The sequence below is a fragment of the Apostichopus japonicus genome, chromosome 16 (genome assembly GCF_037975245.1).
Source record: "Apostichopus japonicus isolate 1M-3 chromosome 16, ASM3797524v1, whole genome shotgun sequence".
In the NCBI taxonomy this organism is placed as follows: Eukaryota; Metazoa; Echinodermata; class Holothuroidea; order Aspidochirotida; family Stichopodidae; genus Apostichopus; species Apostichopus japonicus.
This window is the reverse complement of record NC_092576.1, coordinates 14,897,788-14,909,291: the sequence shown is the minus strand read 5'-3', so window position 1 is coordinate 14,909,291 and position 11,504 is coordinate 14,897,788. Positions and strand designations below refer to the sequence as shown.

The window sequence follows — 11,504 nt, the reverse complement described above, 5'->3', positions numbered from 1 at the left end:
CTTAGAGACTGACTTCCTCGGTCAGCTTGCGGCTTTGATAAGCCAAGTTAGCTTCTTCGCGAGTTCCTGCTTGCAGGAAGATCTAAAATACATACATACAAGAAGGTATGCTGTATTGGCCCCAAATATGCTGGATATTCAAAAATGGTAACATTTGGTCAAACTTCTTTAACTTTTTTTTTAATTACAATCATTGATGAAACTTTCCTCACTGGGACATTCAGTCACCTTGTGTGTTCGTTAAAAATGTCTGAGAATTATTTGGAGAGTAAATAGTTCCAGGAAAGTACTTTTTGAAAACTTCTAGCAATTATAGTGTCCTCTAATTTGGGGCCTATACTGACTACCTTTAAGTAGTTAAATATATAAAATGATCACTGTAAAACAAGTTCACAACCTGAACTAATCAAACCTATAGTTAAGATATGTTGATTTAGCAAAGAAATAACGTTAAACGTATTGGCCAGAGGGAGGAATGCAAAAACCAGTGAGTTTACATGCATATATCATACGTTTGTGATGATTTCATCAAACGTTGCTGGAGTTTAATGCCATTTCCCATATTTATAACAAATTCAATCCCTATACTCAAATTGAATAAATGTTGTTAAAAATTTCTCATTGATAACTTGAGATAATAAGGGAACTATATAAGGATCATATAATATGTTGTATTTCATTCTATTTAAAACTGAACTATAACATGAAATTAAATATATATATATATATATATATATATATATATATATATATATATATATATATATATATATATATATATATATCGCAATATAATATATATATATATATATATATATATATATATATATATATCGTTATATATATATATCGTTATATATATATATACATATATCGTTATATATAAATATATATATATATCGCAATATAATATATATATATATATATATATATATATAGATATATATATATATATATATATCGTTATATATATATCGTTATATATATATACATATATCGTTATATATAAATATATATATATATATATATATATCAAAACGAAAATCCACGTTAACTCCAAAAGGAAAATATTATTAGAGAAAACCAGAGAAATAAGATATGACTCATAATTGACAAATAAGGAGTAAGTTTTAGAAAATATATTGGAATTTTCGGTCCCCTGGGACCTTCGTCAGCAATACTTGGCAGTCGAATGAAAAGTACAAAATGTAACACAATGAAAGTATGACGCTAGATAAGTGTAAGTTGCAATGATGGAATTAAAAACCAAATAAACCATGACTATACAGGAAGCGGATTAAGGAGCAAAGAACGGATTACATATGCTTGTAGAACTGATAGTTGTTAAGGGCTCCCAAGTCTTTGTTGGGGCCGGTGATGTGAGACTTAATACGAAAGATCCAATCGATTTCTTTACGTTTACGCTCAGTAGTGGATTTGAATTTTGAGGCAATTAAAATACATTTCAGGCTTTTGAGAGAATGACTATGAAGATTTGAAATGTTCGGAAACTGGGAGTCCTGCAAAATAATCACGAATAGCTTTTGTGTGAGTATTAAAACCTAAGCGGAACCGGGAGTCATTGTCTCAAAACCCAAGAGAACCTGGATATGGTTATTGAAAACATACAAAGACGCAAAACAAAACATAATATGGTGTAGCATAACATTTATAACATAAGTTATACAGTATAGCATAGCAAATATAGCATAATATTATAATATGGTATGTCATAACATAACGCAACATAGCATAATATGGTGTAGCATAACATTTATAACATAAGTTCTACAGTATAGCATAGCAAATATAGCATAATATTATAATATGGTATGTCATAACATAACGCAACATAGCATAATATGGTGTAGCATAACATTTATAGCATAAATTATACAGTATAGCATAGCAAATATATCATAATATTATAATATGGTATGTCATAACATAACGCAACATAGCATAATATGGTGTAGCATAACATTTATAACATAAGTTATACAATATAGCATATCAAATATAGCATAATATTATAATCAGAGAAAACTGATGTTAGGCGTTCGGTGCTTTGAAGTAGGTGAAAATTCTTCTGAATGATATTAGCCAGTGGTGGGAGACCAGGGTGGAATTCAGTAACTAATGTTACCCCTTTTGGAACTGGTTTGACGAGTTTTGTACGTCAATGTTTTGGTACGGGGTTTGCTTTTGGCCTTTTTGATGGCATTCCAATAGTACCCCGAGAATACTGTCTGTTTAGGACTGAGGTGTTGTGATAGTTCTTTAGTGCGAGAGCAAATGCGTCGAATGCGCAACGCTTGACTGTACGGAATATTTCTGATACAGTGACGTGGATGGCAACTGCTTGGTAAAGGTAGATGTGCTTGTTCGTGGGTTCATTAAACAAGTCTGTTTTGAGTAAACCATTTTGTAGGGTCACAGTGTGTCCAGTAAGTGAACGTCATGTCAAGAAAAATCTGCAGTTAACTTGATTGTGTGATGAAACGAGTTTTTGTCATCAATGAAGAGTTTTACTTTTAAAATTTGCGTCGCAATGGGCCCATATCATAAAGATGGGTAGAATATGTTTTATTTCCCCAATTTTCCGGATGAAATCCGTAGTGTCATGCACATAGGACGGTAGGGCCGAAACAAGAGGTTGGATATACAGTATATACATATATATATATATATATATATATATATATATATATATATATATATATATATATATATAAATATATATATATATATATATATATATATATATATATTGGTCAGATCCTAACTGCGGGTATATACTGTATAAGGGGTTGTATGTTTGACCGTTTATTGGTCAGACCTTAACTGCGGATATATATATACATGGTTATATTAAGGACTGTTGATTGGTCAGATCTTAACTGCGGGCATATATACGGGGTTGTATAAATGACCGATGATTGGTCAGATCTTAACTGCGGGTATATGTACAGGGTTGTTCACATGACCGTTGATTGGTCGGGCCTTAGTGTGACCGGCTTAGTCCCAAATGACGTCACTCTTACATGTATACACCACGTTCTAATATAACCTCACGTATGTTTCTCGTTTAGATTGATCAACGTTAGCTAGTAAATAATTTACTAATACTGTTTCTTTCATCGTATACAATATATAGTATTTCACTGACATACCAATTTCTTTCCTTTCAGTGATCTGGATTTCTGACACCAATAAGTGGGATCAACAATATCTGCTGGATCAAGAATCTGGTGATTGGCTGGTAAGTACCACGTATTTAGTAGGTAGTAACGGGAAGACATCAGTGATTTAACTCACTAACAAAAGGAACAGGAAAATAGGAAAGTTGGAGTCATAATGTGTAATGATGGTAATTAGTGTTTCTTCAGAGTACTGTGAACCTAGCGTGGAGCGAGATACTCAATAAGATTAAGACAGCAGTTAGGAACAATTAAAGTCAATGAACACATTGTAAGGACATTCTAAATTAAAGAGATGTAGCAGATAAAAATCAGTAAACATACAATAGATAGATTAAAGTGATGTGTTTAATACATTACCACGCTAAACATACAATGGATGGATTAAATTGATGTAGTATCACAAAAATATCAGTAAAAATCAAATGTGTGGATTAAGGTGATGTAGTAAAGCAGAGTACAACTCTGGTTTGAAGGGGGGGGGGATCATGAGAGAGATTCCTTTTTTATATACATTAAGTACAAGTAAATCGAACAATATGATACTGACTTGTAAAGTTTAGACGATTTTAAACTGTTAAGTTTAGACAAGGAGCAAATAAACTTATGTCTAGAACGAGATCAAACCAATGGTATATGGATTACAAGTCCAGGGATCTACTGAGTTTTCCAGAACCTAGTTAGTGGCGATACCTTTATAGCCATTACCTTGCCGGGGTGCCAATCAGATGAAACATTACTTTGCATACCGTGTAAACATGGATCAACATGGATCATGTTTAATAACCCAAATGATGTTTACAGCAATGTAGGAAACATATGTTATTTATCGTTTAAGAAACGAAGATTCATTCTTATAGAAGTTAAATAACAATAGCATTGTTCCTTTTCAACAATTACTTCATTTTGGATTCCACTGTATTTGTAAAATCAACAGCTTTAAACAAATAATATTAATAACCACCAAGTCTTATTGTGCACATGGTGCCTATTCGCCTATTTGTAATAATGGATTTATATGCGTGGGTTGTTGTGAAACATACTCATCTTTAATTATTTATCTCATCTCACAATTAAGACACATTGTTGGAATGATATCAAAGTCTATATTTATATCATAGAATAGTTGAGCTCATAATTTGTATTATTGTTTCTTCATTACTTTCTACAGAAGCAAGGATCATGGTAGGTGAATACACAGCATATACAGGTTATTGAAGACAACCTCAATCTTGGATCTCTGAAAATACTCTCGGTATCTAGAAGACACATGCACGTCTAATGTAGATGACTTTATCAACAACATAACTAAGGAAGTTGCAGCAACTGGCGTCATGATTGTAAATAGTTTGAGGGTCAAACTTACGTCAAATTATTGTGGTTACTGCAGCGTTTATTATCTGAATCTAGAAATACTCTCTCTGGGATACGCAATACATTGACATACATGGCCAGAGGAATGACAACATATGTGAGTGCTTACCGTCAATGAGGAATCAGTATGATGAACAGTCGGAGCTTGAATATACTATGTCATGTGAAATAATGTACATGGATATATATAGGCCATCAGCTGAAGCTCAAAATGTGGCTGTAAAATCAGTTTCGTTCCAGCAACACCGGGTCTAGATTTTTAATGCATTTTTGGGTAGTTTAATGCATCACAAACATTATATCAAAAGTTCTCCAAAAAATTTCCTGCAGTATTTTTGTAAGAAACCCTTGAAATTGGGTATGTTATGTAGACATTACGTGCTACGATGCTATGTATTAGGAACACATGTGCTAGCTAACGTTAGATTTGGTACAGTGGTGCATACATACCACTCTTTTCTTATATGTTAAATTACGACTGATATATTTTTTTTGTATAATAGTTGGGTCAGGGTTACAAGAATGGTGGAAGAGGATTCTGGTCTAAGGGTCAGTGTGGGTTGTTTTCAGGCATTACGAGTTGTGCCCCCCCCCCTCCATTTTCGCCAAAATGGTAAAAAATCACATTTTCAACTTTGAAATATGAAATACAATTTTTGCACATTATAACTTAAGGGTTTTAATTATAAAAATGTACCACTTTTAATAAACTCAGATATAATGCTTTGTAATAAATCAAATATTTTTAGATTTTCCCCCTATGTTATGAATGCATTTCATCTGTGCATGTATGCGTAAATATACACATATAATGAAAAGTTCCTCTCCATAATTGTTACACTCCCCATCCAAACTGTTTTACAAATGCGACCCCCTCCCCCTCTACTTTACATGTAGCTAAATCCCTAGTTACAATGAGATGTACCAATGCCCCAAGACCAGTGAGCTATTTCTTTTGTATAAATCAATATATAAGTTGGCACACTAAGACGTCATGGCATATTGTAGATGTGAAATAAAGTTATAGTCGGTATATATCCGTTACCTTAGTACTCTTTCTACAGTCTCCTGCAAAACTAGGTACTTTCTCCTTGTTACTGAAACGACATGTTTATAATTCGTATTCCTGCAAAAAGAGTTTCCAAGGGAGTTAACGCTTAAAAGAAAAGATCGACAAGGTTTCGAATGGTATTTTGAATAATAATAGTTCTATATTCTACAAATAATATGAATAATAAAGGTAAATCGTACAAATAAGTGAATAACGAAGACAGTTAACTTAAGCCCCAGATATAAAGAAGTAATGTATCTATTAAGACTGGGTCGATACACTCAATGGTGTAGTAGAGCTGGGCCTTTGCGATGATTCAAGATACAGGTTCTTCATCAAAAGGCGCGGCGCGGAATTAATAAGTGATTAAAAGTTCATCCAAGGACAGTTGTACTAGTCTTAACAGTATCCACTTCAATTCACTGCATGGAAGTCAGATATGGTATGGAAAAGGGAAAGTCTATTCCGTAGTAGAGGTGAAGATAATTAGATGAAATAAAAGTCACTAAAGACTTGAATATCCTTCAGTCAAAACTTATACAGATGCACAGAACATATTAACAATATGAATAAAACAGGTAACGAAATGTTAGGGCAAACAATAAAGAACCGTGATATTGGAACAGGGTCAGGGGCGATGGTTCCCCAACAACAGTATATAAACCTTTGACTGGTTTCAGGACGCGGTATTTGCGTCATCGTCATCAGTAAATGTAGTTGTGAATATGCAAGAGGTAAAGCATGCCCATAACACCCTCCTCCCCCCTCCCTTCCCCTCTAAAAAAAAAGTGTGATTTGAAGAAAATGTGGATATTTATCAAAGGTGTCTGGTAGGTAGGGTAATCTACGTAAAACTACTAATGCTAAAATGAATATATGAATAAGATCATGTTTACTGGTTCCTTTAAACTCTGGGGAACAAAATAATGACAACATGACTTTGAAAAAGTTAACCCTCTTCACAAACTTCAAACTTGATTAAAATTTCAGACTAAGATATCGAGATTTAACACCATCACAGTTCATCCTCCAAATCATCTTCCCCTGCATCAACAATCTCAACATCTTCTTGGAAGTTGCTGCAATTTCTATATTTACATAGGTCTGTACACGGTAGTTGTGCATTCATTCAGGAACATCTTCCTTTAAGACATTTGCCGACTCTACAGCTACTGCTGACACACTGAAGCAAAACATCTGGGTCAGGTGGCTTCGTCATCCAAGTGATTATAAGGTCATCATTTTCAAGTTTACATCCATGTCCCTCTGGTGAGAGTGCATCAATCCTTGGCTGCAATGCCCTACTGTGAATAGCAGCCTGGTTGGTGCAGCGCTTAACATGCTGGATCAGAGCATCTTTTGTTGGTGGTAAACTCTGCTCTGAGGAGGAGATGAACAGAACACCTTGTAACATGAAATTGGATATTTTTGAGTCTCACATTTTATGATGGGGTACCAATATAATTACAATTCAGCTAGAAATATGTTGCAAATTTCTTTAATAATTTCAATGGAAAGATTAACCTGATATTGCATCTCAAAGCATTTAGAGAATTTTTTAATTTTCCTTGGGGGAGGACCCCCATATTCCAAAAGTCCTAGATCCACCCCTGAACACTCAATGAACCACACATTGAAGAGAGTACTTTACCTTTCAAGATCTGTATGTCTTCCTTGTCAAGAATTGTATTTAGTTTCTTCAACATAGAGAGTGGTACCTCACTTCAATGGCAACACGGTCTTTTCCTCTAATATTCATAAAATCTGGGCTCATCTTTTTTCCGCTCTGCTGCTTGTCGAAGCAATACCTTAATAAAATGAAATAAAAAAAGCAAATTGTTTTGCATTTTCTGTTGATCAAAATGTAAGTTTGAACAAATAAGAACTAAGACAATTTTATTTATATACCATGTGATCTGCTCATCTTCTATGGACAAACAAAGACACATTCAAATTTTGCAAACCAGTGTCATGCAAAAAAGAATTAAAACAGGCTTTTTTGACAGTACAGTTCATTATCTCTTAATGTTATGGTTTAAATTATACAATGGTAGATTATATCTGTTACTAATAATAAAGGAGACAGATACTTGTTCATTTTGGTAAAGCTAGACAGGCTGACCATAAGACCTTGCAAACCTAACCTTATCGCACCTTTGTTACACTTATCTTTCTAACTAATATAATATCTCTATCATTCAAATAAAGGGCCACAGTAAGAAAACTATGAAGGCTGTATTTAACACTTAGGCTAGTGCCCCAGATGGAGAATTTGAAACAAATTTCCGTTCCTACCACCTTATAACAAAACAAATCAGATGACCATGCCACTAAGTAATTATATTATGTTCAGGTCCAACACTGTGCCCTTTGACTTAGATTCTATCCCTTAAGAGCTACTGATCTTGCATTATGCAACTTCTCTTAACACTTCAACTATGCCACAGAAGTACAAGTAGAGTCGTGTAGTATGCTTAGGCTTACCTCCATCGAAAGTCTCTGCCTGCTGCAGCTTGTCCCGTTTGCAACGCCTAGTAATGTATTGTTTCTTTTCCCACATATAATAAATTGAACAGGCAATACACCAGAGCTTCTGCTTGGTTTCCTCGATCTTTTCCGTCAATTCTTCGTTTAAAATCATATGGGGTCTCCTCTGGAACTGTCCGTTTTCTTGCAGCAATGTGCTTGCTATCAATGAACCGCCTGTAACACTTATCGTGGAACCCCATCATACTATGCTGTTGAACACACGCTTGATCGTAGTAGGCCATGGAGTAATCAGTAGTACGGCGATATCACTGTCTCCGCCGCTGAGATTAAGCCAATCTTTAGCGCAGGAAGTAACTTTATTCCATCGTTTATTCGTCAGTGCCTTGAATGCTTCAAATTTTACAGATTCAATATGCACTGAGCACTGTAGATTCCCGTGTGTCGGAGACTGACTAGCGCCCGTGGGAGCCGCCATGTTTGTTGTTTTCTACAAAGATTGCACACAGAACTCATGGCTCATTGGACAATTCATATCACATGGTACAGATATCTCACTGGCGCACAACTTTTGAACGTAAAACGGCAGGTTTCTTAACATACGCAATAAAAAATATAGTTCGATCTTTCGAGCGGAATTGCAAACAAACTGCAGGAAAGTACATGGAGAACTTTTGGATCATTAATCTTAGTTAATTTATGTATTCAATGCTGTAGAGAAATTTTAGACCCGCAGTTGCTGGAACGAAACAAGCGAATTTCGACCTTCAGCTGATGGCCTAATACCTACGTTTATTATAACTACTTTGGTACATTTATGTAATTATTTTGCAAACTGGCTTTGCTTTATTGGAAACCTACTGTAAATATCATTGTGTATAAAAAAAATGAGCCATGTGTATAGTCTTATGGGTTTGATAGAGTAATAATTATTGTTATGACATTAACTGTTCATCATTCAAATATTACTACAAAAGTAAGTGATATTAGTATTTAATAGTAATATTGTTTGTTTAGATAGGACGGAATGGGGAGGATAGCACAAATGGGCATGGGTGTTTCTTCAAAGAAATGTCAACTATATAATCTTAGCAGAGGGGGAGAGGTGATGATTGTGGGTGGGATTTGCAGGGTAAAGTATTGCCAATTGGACAGAGTACCTTTAGTATGACGGGAAGTTGTTATTTAAATATGACTACCTGTATATTAATATTATAAATGTGGGTTTGGAGAAGGAGGGGCGGGTAAGAAGGTGTGAAATTCTTTTTTTTTTAAAGTAATTTAGAATGCTAAAGAAAAAAAAACCCATCCTCAATGGTGGAAGGCATTGAAATAGTTATATCAACATACACAATATCATTGGAAGTGAGAGAGACTTGTGGGGTATATGAGGTAGAGTTAAGATGTGAATAGGTCATGTAACATGAATTTAAGAAAGCATACAAATTGTAGATATAATAGCTGACTTAATGTGTATGACTTCTAGTCTATTAATATTAGACATGGCGGTTTTTGGGGTGGGGGTAAGAGAGGAGTAGAGGTGAAATATAAATGCATTAGATATGACATATATTGACTACTTAATCGTCTCAAAGTAATAAACAATGATATATTATAAAGTGAAATGAGGGTCCCTTACAGATCAATTGAAGTTTCCCTTTCTGTGATGTAATGCTGCAGTGAATACATTGTACTGACTCATACAGGGGTACACACTTATATCTGGCTATTATTGTTGACCGAAACATTTCTGTGAAGTCACATATTAAATACTTATCATTAAGAAGGGTGTCCTCTATGTACAGAATAATTTTAGAATACAGAACTGTATACGTCGCTCAATGCTTATTCAATTGTATCAATGTGTTTATCACCTCTCGACTCGACTCGATTATGACAATGTCGTACTTTACAAATGTTTATCATCACTCAATAATAAAGTCCAACTGTGCAAAGCGCGACTGTTTGATTAGTCATGAGTGGAATCACAGAAAGGAAGTATTTTTTTTTTTTTTTAAATATGACTACTTTTGTATTAATAATATACATGTGGGTTTGGAAGACGAGGTTGGGGGTGGGGGTGGAAGGGAGTTGTGAACTACTTGTTTTGAAAGTAATTTAGGATCTTAAAGAAGAAAAAATGTCATATTTGATGGAAGGCATTGAAATAGTTATATCAACTAAACAATATCATTGGAAGGAAGAGAGAGGTTGGTGGAGATATCTGAAGGTAGAGTTAAGAGGTGAAGAAGTCATGTGATATCAATTAAAGAAGCATAAAATACTGTAGATATGACAAGCTGATGTCATGAGTATGATTACTTGTTTATTAATATTAGATGTGGAGGGTTTTGGCGGTAAGAGAGGGATTGCGTGAAATATAAATGGCTAAGATATGACAAACGTTAACTATTTAATCGTATTACATTATTAAACGATGATATATTATCAAGTTAAATTAGAGCCCTACTAATCAATTTAAGTTTCCGTTTCTGTGAATGTAATGATGAGATGCATACCTCATATTCATCATACAGGGATACACACTTAGACCTGGCTGTGTTTGTCAACTGACATATTTCTATGAAGTCACATATCAACTGCTAATACATAAACCAGGATGTAAAACAGGGTTTTCAAAATTTGACCCCTGGTGAACTCAAACGACCATTGACCTCTACCCACCGCATTAATCTTCTTGTACTCAATGTGGTACAATAACATTCCGAATACGATCTGTCCAAGCTTCCCTTCGATAATATGTTTAGGAAAATGCGTTTGTGTAAGGATACAGTTAAGAGAGGTGTGAACTAAATGTTTGGCATTTGTTGACTTCATGGGACCTTTGACCTCCACCAAAATCAATAGTTGGCTCCTTAAATTTGATAAAACCAAATATGAGATCTATTCATGGTTCCTGTAAGAGAATGTGTTTCTTCTTGGCCAATGAGAAAATGCCTCATCTTTATTCAGTAGGTAAGGTCATGCCTTTTGCTGTTTGATCATTCCTTCAAGTGGCATAGAGAGATCAAAGGGCTCATTAGCATTCTTGATCTGCGTATGATTAGTTGTATGACTAGAGTTCGACTGTATAATTTACATGTTACTTATGCCAAGGTGTGGCCGCCTGTAATCCCCATACTGATACTGTGTGACCTTTAATTGTCAACAAATTTGCGTTAGGAGTATAATATACCAAATAGGTACGTTTTCACTATTGAGAATTATGGAGTTTTAAATGTAAATGTGAGGTTGTAGAAACTATTTGATTTGCGTCTTTGAGGCTTGCGTTGCATTTTCTAGTCTTTACGATACTTTGTATGTTTTGTACTGCTTGCGATTTATCGATTAGTTTGTGATATATTTGAACGTTAATAGAAAATGTATGTATA

The 11,504-nt window shown here is 34.5% G+C and overlaps 1 long non-coding RNA gene across 2 annotated transcripts; it reads right to left on the bottom strand.

Moving 5' to 3' along the window:
- Positions 1–4,751: 4,751 nt before the first annotated feature.
- On the bottom strand, positions 4,752–8,760 carry LOC139983421 (uncharacterized). 2 transcript variants are annotated; one of them, XR_011798662.1, is made up of 3 exons: positions 8,110–8,760; positions 7,277–7,433; positions 4,752–7,005 (listed from the first exon to the last, which is right to left on the bottom strand). It is a non-coding gene; the product is annotated as an uncharacterized lncRNA (long non-coding RNA). The 2 variants fall into 2 exon arrangements; XR_011798663.1 differs by having other exon boundaries at positions 4,752–7,000.
- Between the last annotated feature and the right edge of the window lie 2,744 nt (positions 8,761–11,504).